The 27,688-nt window shown below is 46.6% G+C and overlaps 1 long non-coding RNA gene across 1 annotated transcript in view; it reads left to right on the plus strand.

Moving 5' to 3' along the window:
* The window catches only part of LOC135323615 (uncharacterized), a 55,423-nt gene extending 43,221 nt beyond the window's left edge, over nt 1-12,202 (plus strand). The window contains exons 4-5 of the long non-coding RNA XR_010385085.1: nt 9,247-9,869; nt 12,147-12,202. This is a non-coding gene — a long non-coding RNA (uncharacterized LOC135323615). The remainder of the gene's footprint in view (nt 1-9,246; nt 9,870-12,146) is intronic.
* Nucleotides 12,203-27,688: the final 15,486 nt, after the last annotated feature.

Here is a 27,688-nt window from a genome sequence, read left to right on the forward strand (position 1 = left end):
GGATACTGCTCTGCCCTTGCAGGGTACCTGCTGGTCATTTGCATGGATGACTACAGACCTGTTGTTAGTGCCAAGGTGGCTCTTATTCTCACAGATGAGACTGGGTGCTGCTGTTTCAGTCCTTTTCTCCAGGGCTGCTCAGGCAATGGTAGTTCGGTGCAGTGCCTCTTCCTTGCTGGATGGAGTGGTATCAGCCATTTACGCTAAAGCTGCACCCAGCCTGAGAAATCCAGAAACCAAGAGGCAAGGGGGTTGGGTTGGGGAGCAGGGAGGGTTTGTTGGGATTGGTAGAAAGCCCATAATAAAGCCATTCTGAATTATTTGCTTAACCACAACTGTCTCCGTTCTGTATTTACCCAGGACTGCTGAGCCCAGCTATTGTTTATCTAGGTCCCCAGCTGGGCTTGAGTCAAACGAGAGGAAACCATACGCCTCTCCAGGGAGTCCCGCAGTGTGTGAGCAACAGAGTCTGGCCTCAAATCCTGCACCCTTCGCAGTCTCTGCTCTTTTTCTTTTTCTTTTCTTTTCTTTCCCTTTCTTTTCTCTTTCCTTTCCTTTTTCTTTTCTTTTCTTTTCTCTTTCCTTTCCTTTCCTTTCCTTTCCTTTCCTTTCCTTTCCTTTCCTTTCCTTTCCTTTCCTCTTTTCTTTTTCCTTTTCTTTCCCTTTCTTTTCTCTTTTCTTTCCTTTTCTTTCCCTTTTCTTTTCTCTTTTCTTTTCTTTTTATTTCTTTTCTTTCCTTTTTTCTTTCTTTCCACTATAACCAGAGCTGATGCTGTCTTAAGCGTTCATTTCCCAGTGCTGCCTGGATCATTCCTATGGCCCTTGCCAAAGCTGCTCTCATCTCATTTCAAGGACAAAAATAGTAAAATTTTCCAAGCCAAATCACAAGTGTAAATCTTTTTTCAGAGGAATTGCTAGAATCCTTGTCTCTTCTGATTGCTTCTACCCTGTCATTCCCATACTCCCTAGGGCCTCCCCTCTGCTTATGGAGAGGAAATCAACATCAGCTATAGCAAAGGAAACCAATAAACAAATAAAGCTGCTGTAAATGGTGAACACCTCCCAGCTCTTTGAATCCTGCCAACAAAGTTTTTAAAGCCTCGTTGCCATTAGCAGAGTCTAGGCCTTAAGGGTTGGCTACACTGGACCTTTTGGCTTGTGTAACTTGCTTTCCCTTGGCATGAGCCAAATTCTATTCTCAGAGTAAATATTCTGAGGTCTATAGAGCTGCACTGGATTGATGCTGGTGTAGATGGACTCTGAGCTTGCCCTCTGGTGACTAGGAAAACCAGGGAAACCCTGGAACCTGAGAGAATCGTAAGAGCTTGTGGAAGAATTGGGCCTTGAAAGACAACTTGACAACACTGCAGGAGGAAGGATGAGTAGCTAGAATCCTGAGCTTTGCCTATATAGTTTTGCATTTTAGCTCTTGTTATTTTGTTTTTTTCCTGGAGCTGGAATTTAGTGCTCGGTTCCCAGTGAAAGGGGTTACGTGTACCTTAAAGCCTGGTAACGCCGCTGAAAATTTCAGCTTTACTGAAAACACAAACACAATGAGTTTCAAAGTACACACAGGCCTATTTCTGAAGTTCTTAGACATGCCTTACCAGGTAGATTCCCAGTACAACCTGTGAAAGTTCAGCCTCAGGAGGAGCTTTCAGCCTTTGTCATGTGTTAATGCAGCATTACTGCACAGACTGAAATTGCAAAAGGTAACATTATCCATTATTTAGCACCTGTAGGCTGGCCCCATCCATACCACAGCTTTCTTGTGCCAGATGCTGCTCACAGAGGGGCCTGGTTTATGTAATAAGGATTTTCCAGGTAAGTCAGAGTGTGTGAACACCAAGTTCCGCTTCTCTGATGGTGGCTCCCTGCATTGGCCTAGTTAAAGCATGGAGCATCTTTGGACCACAGCTTTGTCATCCCAGGGAACATGGCTGCACTGATTTGATCTGCTAATACCTGTACAAAGTGCTATTATTAAACATCATGAAAACATTTGTTAGATGTGCTTCAGGTAGAGGATTTGCTTGTTAATGCCCTTTCACTGCCTGTTCTGTTTGGTTTGAGCTTCATGTGCGGCAGACAAAAAGTAACTAGCTCAAAGCTCTTTTACTGAGGCCTGAAGATTCAGAATATTTTTGTTTAAAATGTCATTAATTGGAAAAACAGTAAGAAACAAATAATGCCCTGGCAAAGCATCACAGGGAGGTTTTTTATTGAATTCCTTTCTTTAAATCGAATGTCTTCAATCCATCCCCCTCTTGCTAAACTGCTTTGGCCTGAAAATGCCCTGCCAGCCAGCCCATCCTGCTCCCATCCTTCACCCTACCTCAATATTGGCAAACAGGTGGGCCCCAATGGCAATGCAGGTAGTGATTGCTTTATCCCAAGTCACCTACACATTGCCACTAAAGGCTATTTTCATCTGCTTGGAACTCTTCAGTATTACCTTTCTGCCTAATGTTTATTAGCTCAAGGAAAGGTATATTTTGAAACCTTAATCTCAGCTGTTTGGAAACAGCTGTATATATAGCAGGACTGGTACAAAGCTGTTTTTTTCTTTTTTAAGATGAAAATCAGAGTCACTTTTGAATGACTATGGTGCCTTCAGGGAAGCCAGTGAGAACTTGAAATTTGGCAAACAAACCCTAAGTTGCAGATATAACTTCCAATAGTACAGTAAAAAATGGATTTTTCTTGACCTTGCAGTCGATATAACAGCTTGTTCAGTTGCAGCTTGTTCAAAAGATTATGATTAGGAATGAAAGGTTGGATCTCATACTTAGAGATTTCCGTTGCAAAGACTCTCCTGAAGTTTCACTCCATCTGCATGAAAATGGGAAGGGGAATTGCAGTTTCAGGAATGGGTGAAAGTGGCATGTGCAGTGGTGGGAATGTATGTGAAAGGAGGATCCCAAAGCATTTTGCAAAAGACTTTGCCCTCCAGTGCGTGATGTTTAAATATGTGTAAAGTCTGTATGCTGGCAGAAGTCAGACTGAGTCTGCAGGGAAGTTACAAATCAACCAGTTTAGGATAGATGAGATGCAACATACTCTAGAAAATACTTTGATAAAAGAGGATGTGTTTGTGAGTTCTGGAGGCTGGAGGGACAGAGGCCAAGTATTATTGGTAATGAAAAAAGGATTCAGAAACTGCAGTCAAGATAAAGTGATAGCCAACTATGGCAGTCAGTCATGGGTCCATCCTCATGAAAAGGCCCACCAAAGCCAAAACAGCATTTCAGGCCTGCCAAAGCTCTCGAAACATGTATTGGCCTATCTGAGTTCCGATGCAGAACCGGAGCTGCCTCTATAATATCTCTATAATGATTTCATGGAAGGAATTTGGATCTACCAGCTACCCGCACACCTACAGTGCTTCCTCCTCTAACCCAAATCCTCAGCCTTCACTGCTACCAAACAAACTATCCCCATGGCTCTGCTTCCAGACTGCAGCCTCTTCGCAGCTGTGAAGTCATTGTACAGCCTAATACAGAGCAGCGTCGTGCACCATTTTCCTGATATTCCTCTCATCTCTCTTTTCATGGGCCTGCTTGCTCATGTATCATTGCCAGTCTAACCTATTTTTTTCCTGTCCTGGCCTCTGCATTTAATGTTTGTAAGCTGTTGTGACATGGTAATGGAAGATAATTTATAACTTTGACAATGGATATCCTTGGTGGGTTTACATTACAGTTCGTAATGTCTCATCAGTTTATTTTGAAATTATGTTTACTATGTGAAAACCCAAAGCAGTTGGGAAGGAGCAGTTTAAAACCTTAAGTAAATAAATATAAATGAAGCATGTCAAATATATGCTTCTGGTCTTCTAGTCTGTCCCTCTCCAATAAAAGAGTTTTTCATCGTCAGGATGATAAAGAAGATCCTTAAAGTGCATTTGGGAGAAGAGCTCATTCAGCTCATGCAGTGAAATCCCATCTTGCGTCAGCTGCTGGCATGCCTGGGAGCTGGTAGAGCAGAGATTTTCCCAGGAAGATAAATGGCATATTGGACAAAGTCCCAGTTCTCCTGCTCGGGTGTTTGATATTGTATAGTGTGGTCTCAGCCTTGCTTCACTGCAGTGTTCCCACCAATAATGAGTTCAGAAAAGAGCCTGTTTCTTATAAAATGAGAAAATAAATACAAGCCAGGCCAAGTCACTGGGTCACAGATGAGACAAGAGCTATCTGCAGGACAAGCAACCAGCAGTTTGAGGCTGTAAAGGACTTTCAGCTATCGGAATGGGCTCCCACCAGCAGGAGTTAATGGTATGTCAATCTACAGAAGAGCTTCCTTCCATAACATGTGGGTGTTTGAGGGAATAATCCCCCCAGGATCCTTCTGTGCTTGACTTACAGCTGTTTAACCTTCCAAACACACAGCAAAAGCATGTTTCTCTGGGAAAATGTCAGCTTCCTTTGGCCTCACACTGACAGTCAGCCCTCTCTCCATTCAGAGATCCAAAGTGCACAAAAAGAAAGACTCCAGACTGGCTGATCTGAACACCTGGACTCTTCTAGTGTAATTGTATAAGCCAAATAGCCTTTGAGTTAAACTGTAGTGTATGGAATGAGTTCAGGGCTCTGGGATGGGAAGGCTGTGCAGTTTAGAGCAACTCGTGGCTCAGCATCGTGTGTGTGGATTTGGAATGCACATTTACAGGGTCTGGCAATCAAAACGATTGATTACATATAGGTGAACAAAAGTCCATCTCCTGATTTTCTTTGCATTTGACGACTGCTGTTTGAGCAAGAAAAAAATGATTTTCAATACTGATTTCAAGGAGGCAGTATTGCCTAATATTTAAGAGCCAGGACTAATTATTCTTCTTCCTGGCTCTGTCACTAGCACAGAGTATGTATGACCTTAGGCAGGTCATCAGCTCTGCTGTGAAATTTCCACATCTTAAGGATGAAGCTGATAAATGATACCTCACAAGATGCTGGGGTGGAACTAGTTAATATTCAGGAAGTGTTTTAAGGTTTTTGCTGATGCATATCTTCATAAATCCATCACTTGTAACTCCAAGTTTGCATTCTAAAATAGGTTTAAAGCAGGGCATAAATTCCACATTCTTTCTAAAACATGATGGCAAATTAGTAAGAGGAACCATCCGTTTACAGGATGGTTCATGTTATCTGAACATTCTGTGTAGTTTGTGTTTGCTTTCTCTCCTTAATAAAAAATCTTTGAATTTGGACTGCGACTAAAAAATGGCTGAGTCAGCGTACTTCAGAAAGGACTTGGGAGTGATGGTGAACATTAGGATGAATGTGAGCAACCAGTTGTTCTCATCACTAATAGAGTAAACCACATCCTGGGCTACATTATGAGAAACATAGCCAGCAGGTTGAAAGGAGTTATTATCCTCTGCTACTCACCACGGTTGAGACTATACCTGCAATGCTGTGGCCAGTTTTGGGACCTGCAGATTAAGGGAGATATGAAAAAAATGGAAAGGAGATAGCAGAGGACTATGGTAGGGACCTGGCGCATGGCCTGAGAGGAAAAACTGAGGGAGCTGGGCTGATCTGTCTGGTGAAGAGGAGGCTGAAAGTATTCTTCTGGGCAGTGGCAGACAACTAACAAAGCTCATGCTGGCCACAGATTTCTAGCTTGGGAGGCTCCGTTTAGACATGAGGAGAAACATTTTCCCCAGGAGGGTGGTGTAACTCTGGGACAGGTCACCAAAGAGGTGGGAGATCTCCATCCTTGGGCATTTCCAAGACCTGGGTGGACAAAGCCATGGTCTCATGAACTCATTACTTCTGCGCTTGTCTTCCCTGGTATAACTCTCAAACGCTGCCTCTCAAACGCTGCCTCTCGAAAGCCTCTTGACCTGACTGAAAGCTCTGTGAGCACAGGAACTGCAAGGCCCAGTGAAGGTATCATTCCTGAGACCTTCAGAACCACTAAGAAGCTTTGGAAATGTGCAATTATGTAATTTTTATGTGGTCAGTGCCAGAAAAGAGCTTGTTACTTGTAAAGTGAAATTCCTATGTTGTTGTTGCTACTACAATTTTTACCAATATTCTTAATGTAATCCAGAGACCTCTAGTTTGACTTGTCCAAAGCAACATTGCCAATCCATAGCGATAAGTCAGAAAGACCTTCTCTGTTTGCAGGCATAGGTTGTTTTCAGACAACATACTCCCCAGCACTTTCACAAGTCCAGCAGTAAGTGAAAATCTGGTAAATGCCAGAGCAGAGGTTGAGATACTCTGATTTGTACCTCCACAAAAATGCAAGCACCAGTTGACTCAAAATTTTCCTTCTGCAACTTTATTTCTCGTGCTCTAAGGTTTAAACTTTCAAGAGGGAATGATTCCCTTTCTGTGAGTGAGAAAGCAGAGGCAAGCTGTGTCTATAAAGGAGGGGGCTGCACTTTTGGAAGCAGCAGCCTCAGCCTTCCATAAACATTGACTTTTATGGACTCACCAAAACAGGCCAGAGCAGATTATACACTGAGCAGCTTGGGGAGTAGACATTCACACTCATGCTGAGTTGTTGCCATTTTCTTTGTGGATGGTGTCATGTTTGCCACAGACTAGACAGCTCTGCTAGTCGACAAATACACAGCTCCAAGACCAGCCCTCTTGGTCCCTGAAACCATGCACTGAAGCTCCATGAGATCCTTTGCCAATAGGTATAGATCATCTTTTAGCATGCCCTGGGAGGGAACTGCATGAAGTGAATGACTAGTCATTGCGACAGTGCATGTGCTTTTTGCTGCTGTGCCATACTGTGCTTCAGCTGTGTCCTGTGTGCCAGCAACAAAGCTGGTGGCAGATGGAGATGATGTGTCTGAAGTGATGTTTTGGTGAAAGAGGAGCCTGCATACCTTGAATTTTCTGGGTGGAGAACTTGGCACTTCTCAATTAGTTCCTTTCTAGCTTGGCCCTTCCTTCTCCTTGGCTTTCAGAGAAGGGGCCCACTGAGGAGCTGACCTTGACAAACCTTGTCTCTATCTTCTTGCACCTCCACCAGGCTTCTGTGTTTAGTCTGGGGCTTGCTGTAACTTAGCAGCATTAGATAACTTAACAACTACAGTAACCTGCAAGAATGCCTTACTGAATCCCTCTGTACCTGGCAGAGGGTCTCCTTTGCGAGGGGATGGGCGAGCTTATGTGCCTGTACCCTACCTCTTTTCTTTTACAGCACTTCAAAGTCTACTAAAAGCTGCTGATTCCTGTTTAATGGGTAACACTGGTTACTAACAAGCTCACCTCCCTCTTAGAAAGCCAGTGTCACTCTCAAGAGATCTAATTTAGGAAGCACATATGAGGCAAGGGTGTCCTGCAAGGGCCTCTGAGGTGGAATCCGCACCATGCAATTCTCCAGGCTAGCTGGCTGCCAGACCTCGCAGTATTTTTATCTGTGACCCAGATCACCAGCCAGCTGCCAGGGGCTCTCCTCAACCTCTGCACCACCTGTGTGTTGTGTAGGGCAGAGCTGCTTCTGCAACAGGCATTAATCCTTCCTGCATGGTGTGGGGACCCCCTGGTCCCGGCTGCCGGCAGCAAGCACTCACTGTGGGACACAAAGGACTGCACATTGCACTCAGAAAAGCTCTGGCCCAGGCCTTGGGCTGCAAAGCTGTGCTGGGGCCAGATCTGGTACAATGTTAGCTTATCTTTTTCAGTCCGGTCCACTGGATTTACCTGATGTGCTTCAGTTCCCTTCTTCTGTGGATCCATCCTCTTGCCTCAGGTGGCTTTCTCAAGGCGCTGGTACTGACCTGAGGGACCAGTGGATTCTGTACTGGTCCCCATTTGTCCTAGCCCCCTCTGCCATGGGGCTGAGTTACCCTCTTCTGTTTCATCAAGGCTTTGCTACGGGATAACATAGGGCTCCAGAGCTCAGATGCTTTGTTCCTGTGTGGTCAAAGTGTTCCAGCAGAGGCAAGGATGGGTTTCACTAGAGCAAATCCAAGGGTCTGAACTAAAATAGGGAGGGGAAAGGACTCTTTTATGATGTGGAGCAATGTTTGGAGGTGGAAAAAGTCTGATACAGAGAAAGCTGTTTTCGCAGAGGCGACATTTGCTTTTAGTGATATTTCACATAAGGTGCTGTCTTCCTCCTGAAAGTGGTGAGTGATGTTGCTGAACACAGGGATTGTCATATCCAGTGCTATGGAGAGGATTAAGTGTTAATATGGGCACAGCACAGGGATACTGCAGGTACTGTGTGTATGTGTAGAGCAGCAAAGATCCCCAGTGCACACAGGTGTGCACCTGCAGTCACTGCCCATAGCCACCTGCACTCCGAGCCACCTCCACTGTTGGATGTACACAGAGTCCCTGAACACCACATACCCTTCAAACCTGTTATTTTCAGTGTGCAGTAACGCAAAGTAATCCATCTATGATCTGTTGCTTGCACATGAGTGACAAGTCTGTATAAAGACATCACAAAAGCATGACATCCATGCCCATGAACGCCTCTGTGGTGTGAGTGACACACAGCCAGAGGGGATTTTGGGTGCCCAGAGAAAATCAGGAGACGTGAAAGCAGATAGCTTCACCCTGTTCAATATGGTCTTCTTTAAACTGTGTTTTTACATCAGATTTCAGCTGCCAATAACTCATTCAAACAATGATCTAATGCCTATGTGAATGTTTGTAAAACCTCACTGCTCTGGCAGGTTGAGTGCTTGCCAAAAAGCAATCACATGTAATTAGGGAGAAGGAATTTGAATTTACTGGCCTTTCAGTGCAGCATATTTTCCAGTTGTGTTTGTACCATTTTTAACCATCTCATTAACTGGGATTGTGCTCCATGTTGGGACTTTCTCCTGTCTTCAAAGAAACCTCTGCAGACAGCACTGTGAAAAGCCTCTCTAAAAACTACCTGGGATGTGGATATAAGATACCTGTGCTGGACAAAAGTTCCTGCAGTTGTGCTCTGTGGCTCCACTGGCTTAAGTTTTAAAATGCAGGAACTCCCTGTATGCTTTCTAGGGGCTGATACAGATATGGGAGGGAATGGCCAAATACCCAGTCTGGAAGGAACTTTGTTCATGGCTGGTAGCAAGATGGAGTAAACTGTTCAGCCAAACAGGATCGCCAGCACCAGGCTCATGTGACAGACAGAAGTGGTTCACCTAGGTTCCCTTGCACTCAGCACTGGCACCTCGTTACCACTTCTTTTCCTTGGTCAATGACAGAATGAAGAGAAGAGAGACTGCCAAGGGCAGTGCCCCAAATGATCTCACAGTTCCTCTTTTTTTCTACTTTGCAGTGTTCCTGCTGTGCAGAAGGTTCCTGAGGAGGCGTCTCAAGGAGTGCTGAGCCCTCACTGAGTGGCCCTCAAAGAAGACACCGGTAGAGTCTAAAAGTTTATAGTTTTCCCAGGAACATCTCCCTTTCCCTATGACGCTGTCCTGCTGTCTCTACCATCCATTACCTGATCCTACTGTGCAGCAGTTCCTTTCCCAGGAGAAGGGGCCAGCCATGCAGCTTGACAAGGGCCCCTGTGTAGGACTGGCCAAGGAGAACCACTTCCTGGTCACTGTTCATATAAAGAGACATTCCCAGCACAGGGGACGGAGCTCAGGAGGAAATTAGAGCACTTCCAGGACAACAGTTACCAAGAGTGCCTGAGAAAACGAATGTCATGCCCTTTGCCCACATGGGGACAGAACTGCACGGTCTTCATGCTCTCACATTGCACCTGTGGCCTGAAAGGACATTTGCAAGCAACTAGGGGATTCTGGCAGGGAAACTTCCATGAGAAAACTCTCCTTGAAATTCCGCATACATCCTGGAAACTCCCTTTGATGCCTCCTCTTGTAATCCAGCCTGCTCTCCAGTCCCCAGGACAGTGGACAGAGCTTCTGAAGACACTACCTTGGATTGATGCCTGTGAGTAGCACTCTGTCCTGACTCAATGAGCACAGCAGAAGTGTCCCAGATAGGCTGGCTCAAAAGCAGGGGGAAGCTGAGAACCCAGCATAGGCACAGGGGATCAAGAGAGCTTATGGCCCAGTGTCCCAACAGCCTGATGTCACCTGCACCAGTAGTAACATCTGTCAGTCTTTGCCAAGATGGAGCAGTACAGGCTGCCTCAACTGAGCAAGCCTGGTGTTGATCACCCCACTGAATGTCAGCAGGTTTCAGCTGCTCCGAAAAACTGGCTGAGGAGAGAAGAGATAGCTGGGAAAGTTAGGAGGAGAGGAAGATTAAGATCCTGGACAATTTACAGGGCTGGGGTGGATAGCAGACAGTCCGTTGCCAGGCCTAAGTAATTTAGGTAACCAAGTCAGGCAGGTAAACACGAGCCCTATCTAACTCATAGGGTTCCCCAGTCTGTGCTGTCAATGGAGAAAACACTGGTTTCATGGTTGATTCTTCTCCTGTGGGACCAGCTACATACACAGATCAAGTCCTGTGAAACAAGGACCGGTTACTTATGGGAGAAAATTTTCCCTGGATGTGAAAGAGGAGAGGTCGATTCTTGTCTGTAGTGACCACTGGGGTTTGAAAGCCCAATTTCCAGCCAAGGGAGCTAGTCTGAATAATTAGTGGTAAGTGTCAGCTCTTTCAAAAAGACAAAACCCTTAATCACCAGCAGATGCATAGTCCAGCCTCACTGATCAATCTGGAAATGGTCATGGGGTGGGATGTATTGTTGTCCCAGAGGCAGCAAGTTACAGGAATGGGCAGGAATTTTCCTTAAGGGCTTTTCCAGTATGTGGTCAGATGCTCATACTGGAGCACTGGTTCAAGTTCATGGACTGGGCCTCTTTCCAGAAAGTCAGTAAATATGCCATGAGCATAGAGATGACTGACACAGAAGAATCAGAGGACAGCCCAAGAAGGAGCAAATTTGAAACCAGGAGCTGAAAGTTTGGCAATCGCACTGCTCCATGGGCTCCTGTTCCAGATCAGTCAATCCAGACTCTCCGATCATGCACATACTCTGGGGCTTCCTAAAGTTTTTGGAGCTCCAGGCATTGGAGTCCCTGAGAGACAGCATCTGGGAGCTCTGTGGCAACAGATCCTAGGAAATGTCTGCCAAGTGCTCTGCTGGGAAGGCCCTGGATTTCAGTAGAAACCCTGTGAGATCTCTGGAGACCTGTGTTAGCTGCAACTGGAGACAGTCTTAGCTAGGCCTTTGTGTGTATAGACTTTCTGTAGGTGCCTCCAGAGGGGTCTGAATCAATCAGATAACTCACCTGGAGTACTAGCTCCTCTCCATTGACTGCAAGGGGTGGCCAGGTGAGATCTGACTTGTAGGTATGTGAAATTTAGGAAGAGAAGACTCCAAGATAATGTGAAGGGGACTGACTCAGAGGAAGTGAAGGATTTACTGGTGTGATGCTACCAGGCAGCGCTAAAACAGAACAGATGGGCAGGGAGCAAACCAGAGCATTTGCAACACTTCAGGATCCAGGAATGGTTGGAGAGGGCTCCCAGGGGTGTTTTGCCTTCTGTGGGATTAGATGGTGAGAAGTATAGCAAAGCTGGGAAACCCCTGGAGGGTGGCCAGAGCAAAGAGTAGTCCTCCCACCCCTGTACAGAGCTTAACAGATGCGCTTTCTGTAGGGAGTGCTGTAATGAAGCATTAAAATTGCTCTGAAGTGATTTTTGGCACATTTGGCACATTTTATAGCACACTAATACTCATCTATTCCTGAAAAACCTTCTGCACTGAGACTAAACACCAGAGATCCTGCCTCTAGCCCAACAACTCCCTTGGGAATCTGTCTGTGACAAGACTTATTCTGGAAGCTTTGAAGCAGGCAGTAATGTGGAAACAGTGACACCGGTACAGTTCTCATGGAGCAGGGGGTCTCCCATCTGGGTATGGGTGTGGAGCCCTTCTGTCAAAAAGGGTGAAGAGTGAATCATGACACCTTTGGGAGAGGTCGGTCTTCCCATGATGTGTCTGTGCAGGCCTCAGATGTTATTGCAATGCTGTGGCCACTGAAGAAAGAAAAGTCCCAGAGCAGATGCACAGGATGTGGTGACCAGAGCTCATAAAAGGGGAGGTAGAAGGGATGAAGAGGTGTCCTCAGTCACACAAAGGCAGCAGAAGGGCACTTCCCACAGTTCCGCAAGGACATTCATAGGCAGAAACTTGTAGACTGGTGAGACTGCTGCTCTCCTAAATCCTTTTGTCCATGTTGCCTACCCCAGGTCTTGCTGATGATGTGCAGAATCCTGCTGCTTCCCACGGGTGTCTGGAGGATGGTAAGTCTTAAGCTACCCCTGTGAACATGGCACAAATTCACACGTGATTTCTGAGCATCCCAGACTTCCCCTGGGTGGCCATGATGTGGCCACACAGTTCCGCTCATACACCAGCTTTGCTTGCCCCATGTTCCGCTGTGTGTATCGTGTCTCACAAGGGCAACCAAGGGAACAAAGCCACGCTGAATGGTGGGGAACCTCTGCACCACAAACACAGGACAGATGGGACTGTTCCTCCTCCTGCCTGGATAATGCCCTCTGTTACCTTTAACTCATAGTGGCAATAACTTTAGTTCCGTCCTGACACCTCACCTGCTAAATTCCTCCATGCTCACTGCTCTGTTTACAGCATGTTTGTCCTGGGCTTATCAGACCCATTTGAGGCATTGTGGGACAGGCTGGTGCAGAGCTGGAGAGTGGGATGACAGCCGAGTATTCCTGCTGCTGCAGTCCTCCAGGGAGATGACAAAAAGAGCCAGAAGCCAGTATAACCATGAGCCTTTCCCAGAGCAATGTTTACTGCACCCTCTGTCACTGCTGCTGCCTTCCCTGACTTAGTGAGTCTCGGCCAGGTACTCTGCTCTCTCTTAGTTGCACTCACTCCTAGATACCAGGTTTTCCATGTGCTGTTTCTTGCACCGCTTCTTCAAACTGCCTATTCTGCCTCTCAAAATTTGTCAGGGAGCAGCAAGGGCTGTCTGTTTCCTAAGGGACAGGGAGCCAGGAGCCAAGGAACATGGCAAGCAGGGCAGAGGCATCACCAGTTGGGACCCAGTCAACACAGTACAAAATGAAGTGAGTAGGGCAGGCCTGGGGTTGGCAGCTGGGCTTAGATGAGAGTCCATATCACCAGAAAAGTTTGCAGCAATGAGATAGGTCCAAAGTCAAGCTGGGAATGCAAGTCAGTGAGTCAAGATCAGGATCAGGTCCTGTGATGGTACCCAGGGTCAGAAACAGTCAAGGGATCTCCAAGGAGGTCCATAGTGACAAGACAAGTTCAAGGTAAAGCTGGAGAATCAATCTGCAGGTCAGAGTCAACAGGGTCTGTGGCCCAGCAGAGGCATGGCTACAGCTGGGCTGGAGAAAGACACACCTACAGCATTACTCAGGCAGAGACTGAAGGCCCAGGGCTGAGCTGAAATGGGGTGCCTGGGACCACGGGTAGGGGGTGTGGGTGGAGGCCTCCGGTGTGGCTTTTGGGGCCATTAAGGCCTGTTAGACCTTCAGGGCCCTGACAGCAGCCTCTCCTCCCAGTGAGCTGTGTTCTCACACCTTACAGAGATCTGGGCTCAGAACGGACTTGCTGTACAATGATTTAATGGCAGTGGGTTGTCAGCTATTTCAGGGAACACAATGCCAGGGCCGAGAGAAGGTATTGGGAGTAGGACATGGAATGGTAGACCTAGGGCTGGGTGGTGGTGGAGGTCAGGCTGCTTATAATGAGCCCCAGAGTCTGGGCAGACTTGCAGGGAAGGGTCTGAACTGCCCCTGGGGAGCCCTGCAGGCTGGGCAGCCTTAGGGACAACGGGGTGGCCCAGCCCCCCCTGAACAGCCCCCGAGACTGGTTGGGCTGGAGGGGAGGAAGGGCCTCAGCCACCCTGCAGACTGTTTCCGGAGACCAGGTGGGCTGGAAGGCAGGAGGTGGCTTGGCTGCTCCTCATGGGCCCCAGAGGCTGGGCAGAACTGGGGGAGGTGACTCAGGAGCCTGTGGCTGGGCAGGGGACTGGTGCTGTGGATATCAGAGCCCAAGGCCAGGTCAATCCCTCGGGAAGAAGCATAGGGGCAAGGTCCTGTACCACCGCGGGCCAGGCCCTACTGTGTGGCTCAGGGCTCGAGATGGCCCAAGCTAATGGTGGAGCAGCGAGAGCTGGGTGCTGCCTAAATGATGAGGAGCTGGGCATGGTAACAGAGCCAGCAGGACAGAAGCCTCGTCAGCCGGGGCCCCTGAGCCAGGCGAGCAGGACAAGCCTGGGAGTGGCAGCTGGGGTCGGCCCACAGTCCACCTCACCAGACTGTGACAGAGCTACAGGCAAGAACTCCAACCACGTAGCTCAGCAGGGACTGAGGGCCCAGGGCTGAGCTGAAATACAGCCTCTGGGCCCATGGGTGGGGGTGTGTGTGTGGCTGGAGGCTCCACGTGATGCTCATCAGGGCTATAAAGACCTATTAGTGCCCTCAAGGCCCTCATAGAACTGCACACGTTTGAATGCGACCTTCAGCAAAGCATTTTTCCCTGCTGCTGGCTCCTGCCAGGTCTTCCCAGACCAGACTCAGGGCCTCATGTTCTTTAAGATCTGCCTTTCGTGTGTCACTCCCCAAAGAAGGGGCTGAGACAGTGCCAGACTCCAGTTAACTGTCCTGACCAGTAACCCAGGACTGGCATGTTCCTTTTGCTGAACAAATTCCATCTATTGCCTCTCTACAATGCTTCCAGCCCAGACATCCTCCTCTGCTTTTACCGCCAGCATTGTAATGAAAAATGGCCATTCTATTATGTCTGCTTCCATTTGAATCCCTCTAGGAAAGATCTAATGTTCTCCAGCTCTTTGCTGCTGAAATTAGCACTGGCATGCTGCAGTATTTCAGGGCTTGACTCTAACATCTAGTGGTGGGAAGAGTTACTGAGAATACGGAGACAAGATGCATTTGAGTGCCAAGTGTCCAAAGTACATGCTTAATAATAACACAGTGGAAGCGAGGCGCTCTGCGAAGGCAGCTGAGCGATCCTGCTTAGGACGAAAAATATATGTTCTTTGGGGCTGGCAGGATCCAGAAAGGGTTAACCTGCGATACAGCTTGAGACAACTGCAGAGTGCTGGAGTGGGCACTGGGATTGGAACCAGAATGACAGTTTTAGGTCACTCACAAAGATTTCTAATTATGCTTTTTTGGGAAAAAAATGGTGTGTTTTATTCTGTAAGTGCTGAACATTCCACAATTGCTGTGTTTAATAAATACAGCGGGGGCTCCTAGGAGACTGAATGGGGCTGAATGAATGAAGTATGTGAGACATCTGAAACCTATTAGTTGGAGCAAACTGTTAGCGAGGCAGGAATTCTTCTCTTTTTAAAAATATTTATACATTTTGCTTTAATGTCAGGCCAACATCTTATTTGGGGTTATGTTCCAATGGAAGGAAAGGTGTTTCAGGGGGAAATGCAGGGGGAGGGGAGGTACATTTTTGGTTCAGTCCCAAAAGGAGCAGAAAGGCTGTGTGGCTTTAGCAGCATACTTTCTTTTCTGAAGTGAACCCAATGCATGGAGGCATAAGGTGAAATTGCCCTAGCCTTGATGGGGGATGAAGTTTTTGGGGTGCAGTTCATTTTAGTGTGCATTTTGGATAGTACACGGGGCTCATCAGACCTGGAGTGCCTTGCCTGGAGCACCAGAACTCTGCAGCCCTCACGAGATTAGGTTTATGGATGCCATGAGACTTAGTTTATTTAATCTGTTTTTGATATTTAGAGAGGAATCAGCCAGATTCTGTGCACAGCCAGAATCTTCTCCAGCACATGGACAGCTTCATGAAGTCAGACTGGTGCACAGCACCAGCAAGGATGACACCACATCCCTTCTACTCCGTTCAGTGCTCTCTGATGCAAGTTTTCCTCCCAGGCTTTTCTTTCTAGTGCAGAAATAAACTCATCTACATTTTTAAAGGCAGAAGAATAGGGAAGATGGACAGGAAGAACAAAGACCGCATCACCAGAGAATGGGCAGGGCTAACAGCTCTTTAGAAGCCTCTTCAGCTGCACAACGCACAGATCTCTCTGCAAAGAGCTTCAGCAGAGAAATGGTTAACAGTACCCTCCCCCTAAACTTAAGCCTGGACATACTTTGAACTGAGCAGAGAGGCCAGCATCTCCCAGAGCAATTTCTTTGGCCTGCCTGGCTCAGGGAAGATAACCAGTCTTAGCTGCACTCAGGATGTTTACTTGCCAGGCAGAAGGCCTAGAATCTCTTTTTTCCTTTTTCTTTTTTCCTTCTTTAATAGCAGCCTCAATTGCTTTGAGGCTGAAGAGATGGCCAAGAAGGAGAGGAAAGGGGCAGTGGCCCTGTTCAGCTCCTCTTGTTTTTCTGCCCACCATGTGCTTCCCACGGCCACAGGCAGCAGAAGGGAACTCAAGAAGCTGACAGACTTCCTTGAGCTTTGGGGGCACGTCTGCAGGACTGGCTCAGCTCCTCTAATGTGGCTAAATGTGTCAGCACAGTCTAGTCAGCTCTGAGTATGGGTGGCCCAGGCTTGGACCTGGGCCTTGTCTACCCTAACATTCCTCTTCATGGTCCTTCTTAACTCTCCCTTCACCACCTGCCTCTTCACTGCTCTCTCCTCCACTTCTACATCCCTTCCCCTCTTCTGAGAAGAGTACAGTGAAACACACAAGGAGTCCAAGGAGCCCCAAGCAAGGCAGGGTTCTTCTGTCTGTACACCAGCACCCATCTTTCAAAGAGAAGTGGAAGACCAGTAAGGCTACACAGTGGGGCTGACCCCGCTACAGGAGTGCTGATCCTTCAGTACGTCAGAAGCGATAGGAATGATTGCCTTTAGAGCCAGGTTTCAACCATCCGCAAGCACAGCAGGTCTGTGCACATCTGTAGTTTCAAGCCATCCAGTGAGTTGTGTCCTCATTGCAGTTCGGTTCAGGATCTGGGGAGACCTCGTCCTGTGGTCAGTGACAGCTATTCTTCACAGAGCCCCTTCTAGGGAATGGATTTTTCAAGGGGCCAGTTTTTTCAGATTTGATTTCTGTGACTGTATCTTTGAAGACAGGGTACATGGTGATGTGTTTACAAAAGAGTCAGGGAGAGAGTGGAGTAGATGCTTCAGAACATCTCCAGATTCAGGCTAAATGTTTCCTGCCAGAGGCTGTGGTTAGAGACCAGTACCTAGATCAGACTTGCACAGATGGGTGGCATGTCTCCCAGTCTTTGATGCTTCACTTAAACTGTTTCCCAGTCATGTGCTCATATATGACTTTAAACTTTTTTAAAATGTTAAGGGCTCTCTCACGTTCGTTCACAGCAACATTTCTCGCCTCTGAAGTCTTAGGAACCCAACAGTCACACTGAGAGATCAGCACTCTCGCTGCTACAGACGTGAGGTGGTTTCCAATCTGAGAGTACTGCACCTTCCTGTGCTCAAAAGAAATGCCAGGTTCTTTGGTAACTGGGTTGATGATATTTAAGGGACAAACTGTACATTTAGGTTTCAATAATTGTTATGATTTCCAAGACAAGGAGTGACGTTTAAGCCCACCTAGCCTATCCATGGAGCCCTGCCCATAAACTTTGGATAAAGGTAACAATTGTTTCAGAAAGGTCCAGATTATGCATTATTTTCCAGTTGATAAAGGATACATAAATCATTCCTGCTTTTCTGTGATTCCTGGTGTTCTTTATTCAGCCCAGTTTTATTTCATGTGGCACACATTCGTACTTGAATTCAGTCCCTTCCTTTCAGGCTTCCCAAAGCTAAAAAGTAAAGTTTTAGGAAACTGAGGAATTGCAAATGTCTCCTATTATCCTTCTAATCTTCTAAAACTTATTAGATCATAGGATATCTCCCTACTGCATAGGAAACAGATGTTCCCCTTGCAGTGTGGACATGTGGGAGGCATCATTAAATTTGTTTAGCTTAGGGTATCTCTGAGATGTGATAGTTCTTTGTGGTTACAAGTTGCTGCTGCCTTCTACGCATGAACTATGGTCTGGTTGGATTTATGGTGGGGCCAATTACTAGTTTCTGTTGTGTTTCTTTTTGCTATTAGTGTCCAGATTTCAGCCAATACTTTTGACAATCATTTCTGAGCAGTTTTTGATAGCATCTGCTAGTCAGCTTAGAGGTGGATGGTCTGAAAACATGAATGGAGGATGGAATGGGATGAAGCTGCTTTTCATTTTAGTAAGGAAATGGTTTAACCCACAGATAAAGAGAGTCTATCATGAATGGATTTAAGTCTTTTTGAAACTATAGTGGGTGAGGCATTGAGGAGACATTTTACTTCATCCCCCTTATTGCACTTTCTCTGTGACATCTGGCCACAATCAGTAGGAAGACCTAGGTGAAATTCAGTGTAATCATTTTCTGTGTTCCTGTAACTCTTGTTTTTTCAGACCTCATTTTTTCTTTGTTTCTACCATGTTCAAACAGAGCACTGCTTTGACTAAAGACACCAAGGGAAGTTTTTGTGCTGCATCCCAGTTTTCTTTATTTTTCTCCAAATTTGAATTTCAGAATGTGTGTTTGTGTGTCTGAGTGTGGGGAGTGATTGTATTTCAGAATGGCCAAGTCTGTTCTAGTTTTTAATGTTTTTCCAAGCAAGGTAGTCAAATAGGGGTTCCCCCTCCTGAAAGATCTGGGCTCCAGCTGGAGTGGAATCTCCATGCACCAGAGAGACTGAACAGAAGTTTCTCTAGGTGGGGGAGATTACTTATGGGCTAGACCAAAGCTGAACAATGCAGCAACAAGTGCAGAAAAGGGGTGTGGTGTTGAGCCTTGCTGGTATCTGTTGGACAGATTTTCCATCCTGAATATGTGTTAACGGGAGTGCTGGGGACAAATGCTTTGGGAAAAGTAACGAAGTTTGAGCCAAGCACTTCTGTCACCTGGACTGTAGAGTCCTTCATCAGCCTTTTGCTGAGCAATACAACATGCCATGACCTCAGTTCTGCTTATGAGTATTTCTCAACGTTTGTCTCATCCAAGCCTCCTGGGAGCACCATTTCCTCGTCTTGCAGGACTGTCTGGACATGCTACCCTGCACAGCATCCCAATGTCCTTTCTGCAGCATGGAGTGAAGCATAAGGTAGCTGGCCTTTGAGGAGGGCTAGTGCTGTCTAGCTGGAAGCAGGTCATTGTGGGCCATAGTGCCACATTTAGCATGACAAAGATGAGTTAGATCCTAGGTATTTAATGGAGCAGCCTTGTCAGACACTGAGCAATTGCTGAATTAAACACAACCCTGTTTAATTAATTAAAAGTGATTTAAAGCAGTGCTCTAGGTCAAGAAGTGAAATGAATAGAAGCCTTTCCAGAGCTGCAGTCCAGGGCCTGTAAAGGACGAAGGAAAAAGAGTTAAGCATTAGCCTGAACCTTACACGCAGTGACTTCTGGTAGACATTTAATGAAGTCATCAAAACTGATGCAAAGGAAACCCTCCTGTGGACATTAAGGCTTCCTGTGAGTAGGTAGCACTCAGATACAGTTTTTGATGGGTAATCTCAATATAGTAAGAAAAGGGATTATGACACCAAAACCGTTTGCAGCTTAAAGTCAAGAGCAGATGGACCTGCACATGCTGTGGCTGACAATGCCAAACAAGGCACAACATTTGCCAAGATGCAAGGACTCCAATGGGTTGTATAACTCCGGGATATGCAGGTGTGCACAGCATGGATCACAGGCAAGAGAAGTTCAGAAGAGTGCCTTTGCTTGAAAAACACATAAGAACAGAAAATGGTTGGATCATCATCTTGAGAGCAAACCCAAGGTCTGTTAACTTTACATTGTGAGCCAAGAGATACCAGGACGTGGGATAAAGCTAAATCTACAACAGAACAACACGCAAGCAGCAGAGCTACAGAAGCATCATTTCCTGTGGCTCTATGCTCTGTCTGCCCTGGACAATCCATAAGAAACCCATCTCCTCTCTGTCCCACTCATGCCCTCTACTCGTCTATGTTGAACCTCCTAGCTAAGCATGAGACAGCATGTGACGTGCTTGATGGAGCTGGGCGTCTACTGAATGGCCATCCAGCTTTCGCCTCTGTTCAGCTGTCGGTTTTCATGCCATCTGGAAGAGCAATATCTGTGAGATATCTTCTTTTATGGCACCATAGTAAGTCCACCCCCCAAGTGCCTGTCCTAGTAAACAAGAGAAACCTAAAAACCTGCCTGCTGCAGTGAGATATGTGAGGAATCTTCCACTTAATCCAGCTCAGTCGAGTAATGTCTCTAAGCAGAGCTGTTGAATGAGCATGGAGTAGAAGTCATAATGAAGGAGGGTGGCATCTGATGTACTGTAATGGATGCCAGGGCACTGAATCAGGGAAGGAAGCTAAAGCACATACTGCCATTGCTAAAAAATCTGGGCAACCGTCACTGTCTAGAGAATCCAAACACTTTCATCCGTAACTGTGCAATATCCTGTGCATACACATTTAGGGGATTAGTGAGGGGAGGTGCCACACTCTATAGCAGTCACAAAAGTGCATGAGTGCCAGAGGAAAGTTGGCCTTTATACCCAAAAATCTGGTGTAAACAAGCAAACAAACAAAGAAATCAGCCCAGGCTTAGCTGAGCCATGGACTGTCATTGCTAGAACTTCTACTGGGGTTTAGATTCTCCAGAAAGCACTTGAGTGCAGTAGTATAGGCTGGCCAGGACAATATACTCCATCCTCTATTCCCAATTATTCCTTTAACGGTGGTCCTCAGGTGGGATTTGGTTTAAAAAGACAGATAGGTGAAAACAAGGGTGCTAGGGATTAAAAAAAAACACTAAAAGAGAAGATTAATGGTCCTCTTAAAGACTCAGGGATTTAAAGAATGTGAGAAACACCAGGCTTTGGATATATACGGTAATTTATGTTACGTTGTGGGAATGACAAGTAATAGTAGAAGTCGCATAGTTATGCAGATTTTTATTTCTAAGACAGTCTGGAAAATGAACACCACCAGTAATAGTAGAATGAAGCTATTTTTGCATTCTTTATGCCTCCCTCAGTGAATAAGCACTTAAAATAGGATTTAAAGAGTAAACATACAACTTCCAAAGAATTGAAGAAGACTGTGATTACTGAGCAGAACTATGTGGCAGAATTTAGGTGTAAAATTAAAAATAAAGCTGACAAAGGGCCTAATTGTATTAAAATTTGCCAGAATATTAAAAAAAAAGAGAAAAAATTATTTAGTCATAAGAACAAAAGAAGATCAAGGAGGGACGAAGAACAAAGAAGAAAGTGCTAACTCTGATACAATGAAAAGTTGCAAAAGACCATGAAAAGATGATCATGAAGGGCATAGAGGAATACAGAAAATGGAATATATTACAACATAAGTTCATCAAAGGGAGATCATGTCACACTACTTTTTCATTTGAAAATACAAAACTTTTCTGAGATGGGGCAATGCAGTGAAGTTAATCTATCTACGTTCAAGTAATACTTGTGGGAGTTATAATTTAAAAAAGGGGTGATGGAAGTAATACAGAGAAGAGTTGGCTGAAGACGAGACAGCAGCAGGTTATATTTCAGAGAATAACAGAATAACAGAATTGTTGAGGCTGGAGAGCACCAATGGAGATCATCTTGTCCAATCCATCTTCTGAGTACGTTTCTCAGAGCCTTCTCCAGCCAGGATCTGAGTAACTCCAAGGATGGAGACTCCACAACCTCTCTGGGAAACCTGTTCTAGTGTTCAACCACCCTCACATTAAAGAAGTGTTTCCTTGTGTTCAAGGGGAATTTCCTGTGTTTCAGTTTGTACCCATTGCTTCTCGACCTGCCACTGGGCACCACATGGGTACAAGCTGAATGGGCACAAACACAGCAAATTCCCCTTGAACACAAGGAAACACTTTACTGTGAAGGCAGTTGAATACTTCCTGGCTCTACGGCTGGTCATTTCTTCCAGGTTTGGCTTCATTAGAGGTGATCCTGGACAGAGGGCATGACTTACCCAGTTTTCCTGGACTTTTCTTCCAGAAGGAACTTCTCCCCAGCATATCTCAGCTGTACTGAGTGCAGCTCCCATTTCTTGTGTTCTCAGTATCAGCTCCCTTGGTCAGCCTGAGTTTGAATCCAGCCCTTCCTTCTAAGGAATAACTGAATCTGTCAGCACGGGAGCTGCAGTAGATAATCTGCATCAGAAAAAATAGTCCAAAAACTGGCGTAAGTTTTGACCGGAAATGCAGCATTCTTGCGTTGTGGAAAATTCTGCTCACTCTGCTACGCAAATAGCCAGTTCAGGCTCCCCTGCTGCTTAATTTTGTCCAAATGCACAGGCTAAAATACCATGAGAAAGGTTTGTTTTATTTCCAACTTGCCAGAAACCAGAGTATCCTGGGAGATTTCCAAGCCAGTCTCTAAACCCGAGTGGATTTTTGTTGCTCTATTGCACGTGAACCTGAAACTCTTGAGATCATCTGATCCCTCCAGCGGGATAAGAATCCTGACTCCCTCTCCTGGCATCGCACTGATCCATTCACAATAGCTCTGTTCTCATTCTTTGAATTTCTTTTGTATCCATCTTACAGTAGCTAGACACTTCTCTGGTTCCCCTCCAAGGGTTGTTTGTGAACCATATCAAATGCTGTAATAAAGTAGAGAGATAGGACTCCTAGTGCATTTCCTCTCTCCTAAGTTCTTGCTCTGTGAATGAAGGCAATTCAGCTGCTTTGACAGGGTACTTTTCGTGTGCCCCCATTACCCAATTTTCCTCTGAAGCCTCCTTTGCTTTTTTAAGGGTAGCTACAGTTGTCAGATCCTTCTAATATGCTTTGCTCCTGCCTGGGGCTGTGGTCATCGGTGGTCAGCAAGTGATGCTATTGCCTTATAGGCAGGGTTGGCAGAGATGCCTAGAGCTAGTGCTGGAAATCTCCTATCAGCTCTCTTAAGGGGGAAGAAAAAAGATGGATGGATGGATGGATGAATAGATAGATAATTTTAGAACGTTAAAAGAAAATGCCTGTGGAAAGGCTGGGATTCCTTCCACTAATCTCTGCACTTTAAAAATTAGGCACCCTGGCAAAACTATTAATCTAATCCCAGTGGGTGACCTGACGGACCTGCAGCGTAGCAGCTCTGCAGGCGTGGAACATGTGATGGCCAGATGGGCAATCAGCCAGCGCACCAGATAAGGGGCCAGCAGAGCCCTGTCCCCAAGGAGACGGTGGAGGCTCAGTGTAAACTGCCAGTCGGGACCTACTGAAGTGGAAGCTGAAACCTGATGGAGTAATGCAAGAGATGTGGAAGTGGCAAAGGAAGTGAGAGACTTGCCCTCGAATATTTTGTTTGCCAGCTCTAAACATTTTGTATGGATGCAATAAGTCTTTATGCAGGCCGAACTGCCACGGAATGCATTTTCTATATGCCCATTTTCCACCTTATTTACCCTGGGGATGTATCTAAAAGTGTAATCATAAAGCAGTTAAAACACAGAACACATCTTTATATATCAAGCTGTATTTTATAGGTTATCATATTTCTCAATTCTCCAGTATATGCAACAGGATGCTCACTCCTTATGTGAGTTATTAGAGCGAAGGATATTTTAAATCAAAGATAAGATACATCGGGCACAGCCATGCAGAATGCGTGCGTGCACCACTGCAGAGTTTGTGCAGCTGAATCGCAGGGCCACAATACCTGCAGCTGCTGCTGTTTGAGCCACAACGGGCTGCTCTTTAGCTCAGCTGTGAAGGCACCTGCTCTGCATGGTTGCGAGCTGGTTTGCCAAGCCGCAGTGGCACACTTTAAAAAGCGGGACTCCTGTGTTTTGCTCCTAGCGCTGAGGGAGAAACGCTTAGCCTAACCCCATCAGATCCAAGCTAGCAGGGCAGGGAAGTAGCCAAGAGCTTGGAAGCAGTCCTGAGCTCTAGCCCGGAGCCTGAGTGAAGCGAGGCCCTGAGCTCAGCGCCGTGGCAGCCGTCCACGTGGAACGTGACACATTTGGAGAACTGCACCTCTGCAAGTCCGCAGTTCCAGGAATGTTCTAGGAAGTGGGCAGAATCCTACTGATTTTGGTGAAAGCTGGAAAAGCCTGATTTCCCTTGAAATTGCCTGTGGTCCCTCAGAATGCCCATGCGGCACAGCAGCCTGTGATGTCCAGGTGGTGTTTAGGGCCGGGAGGACCACTGCCCCCCCATTTAACCTGTGTACTTTCCTCTCTTTATCCGCTTCCCGCTCATTCAACCAAGCCTCTTTTCCTGCAGCCAGGAGAAAACAGGATTTTCTGGTTTACACCAAGATAAACACAGTTCTGTCCAGCATAGGAGGGAAGAAAGAAGGGGGAGAGCAAGGGGCTCAGTTGTAAACGGAGCACAGTAGGAGCAGGATCGCATATCCTGGCCCCGCCGGAGCTGGAGGTGAGGCAGCACGCTGGAGTACCGAAGGAGTCGGCACAGCTGGGGTAGGAGCTGGGTTCCTTCCTAGCTCCTGCAGCCTTAGGAGTGTTTATTGAGGGAATTCTCTCCCTTTTCACTTGGGCAGACACACTACTGTACAATCAGTGCTGAGCATCTGGGGTTTGTTCCAGTGCATTTCTTTTTAGTGATGGGAGAAATATGAACAATCACAGCAGACCATTTCCCTCCTTACAAACAAGGCAGCGTAACAGCAATAAAGCAAGAAACTGGGCAAGGAGGCATGTAGAGATTAAAGGTAGCGCAGAAGATGTTTGCAGTGGGATGGCAGTATGCAGAAAACTCCAAGAAGAATATTCTGAGCTTTTGAATATTCTTTCTGTATAAATCTAGGTTTCACCTGCCCATTGGGAAAGATTAAAATGGTGCTGGTACATCTGCTTTTTGCCATTTTAATTTGATTCCCTTCCCCCCGCAATATAGGTACACAAAATAAAGGGTTTAAAAAGCGGATTCAGCCTTTACCATGAAGAAGTAACCCATGATCCTTTTTTTCTATCGGATGCCCATGTTCATTCACTTCAGCAAACAGCTGGAATCTCAGCCACACTATAGGAGGCTGCTAACTAAGAATCTGCTCTGAGGGATATTCAGGAATCTGTAATCGGGCATATGCAAGGCTCACTGCGTCTTGCATGTGTCCTCCTCCACAGTGCTGGTGACACGTCCATCTGATTGCCGTTTTAATTTTGTAGGGCTGCTGGCCTTCTGTCCTGTGGTTCTCCTCCACTGAGCATAACTACCGGCTCCTTTTGGTCCTAATCTGAAAACTCTTGTGTAAACTCAACCCAGAACAATATTTCACTCCCCCCTCCCCCAGTGTTCAAAGTAACAACAACTCAGAAAAAATTTGAGAGAACGTGACTTTTCTGGGGTTCCACCCCTCCGGCGATGCGTGCGTTAGCCCTTGGGCAGGATTCCTGATCCCTGGGTGCCTCCTGGCCCTCCCTGGAAGGAGGTCTGCCTGTTTACACTCTGCTGTAGGCCAGGGCCCATGCAGGCTTGTTTGTATTTGGTGGGGCTTTTGAAGTGGAGACTGCTGCTGGGAAGGAGGAGGGTGGCAAACAGAATGGCCAGACATGTCTGAGGAGGAGCAGCCAGTCCCAGAACTTGGTACCCAAATGGCCATCCTGAACTGCAGTATGCTGAGTTCTTCCCCCCCCAAAATCAGTCCAGGCTTTTAGGACATCTGCACTTCACGTCCTGGCAAAGCAAGTGTTTTGTGACCTGAAAATTGTCTGCCTTCCTGCCTGGCGTCTCTGACGCAGGCAGCCTCTGAGGTGTGTCTGCTCTGTTCAGGCTTTGGAGAAGAAGAGGCTGAAAAGCCCTGAGGCTTGCCATCAAGGTCTGCTGGGGTAGGCCAGACAGGACTGTTTCTCTTTAGCTGCAGTTTTGCTCTAGCTTCTGGCACACTGCTCATCCAGCTCACTGAACTAGCACGTTTCTGCCATCTTCCCTTTCCCAGCACTGCCTCCACATATCCAGGAGCGGACTCCTAGGAACCCGGTAGCCACGCAGCGACCGCGTAGTTACAATGAACAGGCTGAGCTCCAAAGTGAGACAATCCTCCCTAAAAGTGAGCATGGCGGAGACACCAACCCGTGGTCAGATTTGCTAGAACATAGATAGCTTAGACAAGGTAACTTTTCAAGAGAAGGAGCTCAGATCTGCTGGGCTACACAGATTAAAATGACAGGTCCAAAACCAACTCTCCCCTCTCATGGGGTCCTCACTGGGTAAATTGTTCCCTCCAGTGTTACCCCCTTGTTACCTTCTTGCAGCTTCCTGAGTTGTGCACAATCCTTGCAGGGTCTCCATGGAGTTTTCTTTCTTTCAATGAGCAGTGAAGAAGCTCAACTGCTCCTGACTCTTCTCCTGAGCTTGCCCACTCCCATGCTCATTCCATCCCTGAAGCACTTAATGCCAGTGATCACAGAGGGATGCAGAGGACTTTCCCCACCATTGCTTATGCATCCTCCCTCTTCATCTTCAGCCTAGCAGTCACGTGGCTACCTGATGAGCCAGGTCAGCTTATCGAGCCAATGGCAAATGAATGGTTTCTAGTGAGCGAGCTATCCCTGCCAGATCATTGAGCTGTGCTCTTCGGTAGTGCACTATTTTGATTCAGTTCCCCAAGAACTGTTTGTATTTTTATTTAACGGCAAGGGACTTCCATGCAGTTGAGCTGTCAGATGGTGTGGAATGCCCTGATTTGCACAAGGAGGCCAGCAATAATCCAGTATTTCTGTCTCTACACCTCAAATATTTGGAAAATGAAAAGCAAGAATCTGATCTATTCTGCATTCCTAATTTAGACACTCTGATGCTTGAGAGAGCAGCCTGAGCCCGGGGTGGTGAGTCAAAGCCACAGAAGTGCTCCAGGCAGCACCTCTCTTGATTACAGGAACAGTTGGTACTTCTAGGGATCTGCTCCCTCAGACCCCAGGAATGGGAAATATCTCAGAAGAATCTCTCAGACTCCTCAGCAAAGCATCTCTCCTGCTGGAAGGGATCTTCTTCCCTGCCCGCCTCACTTACCTGGGCTGCCTAGGGTGCCTCTGAGCTCTTACCAGAGCTTCGGGATGCTGCACACTGAAACAGCTAAGCCTGGTTTCCAGTGCCAGGTGGTGTGTTGGAGGGGTGAGCAGAACCACGCTGAGGCCTGCAGACACAAAGTCCCCCATGCTGGAACTCAGGCAGTGGGAGTCCAGCCCACAGGCCTGATCCTGCCTTTTAGCATTTGCCCTTTCAAATTTCAACTCGATAGCCACAGAGGACCAGGAGCTGTTAAAAGAGAGAAAAGGAGAAAAGTGTATTTTTCCCCATCACTTTCCCCTTATCCACACCCACATTTGAACCAAACCCTATTTCAGTGCACTCTCTAGCAGCTGCTCCAAGACGTATGCTGCACATGTCCACCTTCGGGCTTAGCAGGGCAGACAGACCTCTTCTCCGCACGCTGAAGACTGTCAGGAAATTGCCTGTAAGCACAAAGAAAGTGTGGAGGACTTTGAAGAATCCAACTGTTGGGGCTGAAATTGTTTAAGAAGGAAGATCAGATAAAATATTTCAGAGCATATGGGGTTTCTTGACCACTCCAGAGTTGTGGCCCCCCTTCCTGTCAGAACCTAAGCAATCCCACAAGTTGTGAACAGAGACCTGGGCAGAAGCCAAGAGCTCTTGCAGGAAGCTTATCTTCCCCACCAGGATATCTGATGTCTGCAGTTATGGACATGGTATTGTCCTCATAAAACACAACAATAACAACAAAACAAGCACTGCTATTCACAGCTCAGTAACAAGCCATAAAAAAAGCACTGGAAATATAAGAATATTTATTAAAATG

This window comes from Dromaius novaehollandiae, chromosome 25 (genome assembly GCF_036370855.1).
Source record: "Dromaius novaehollandiae isolate bDroNov1 chromosome 25, bDroNov1.hap1, whole genome shotgun sequence".
Classification (NCBI taxonomy): domain Eukaryota; kingdom Metazoa; phylum Chordata; class Aves; order Casuariiformes; family Dromaiidae; genus Dromaius; species Dromaius novaehollandiae.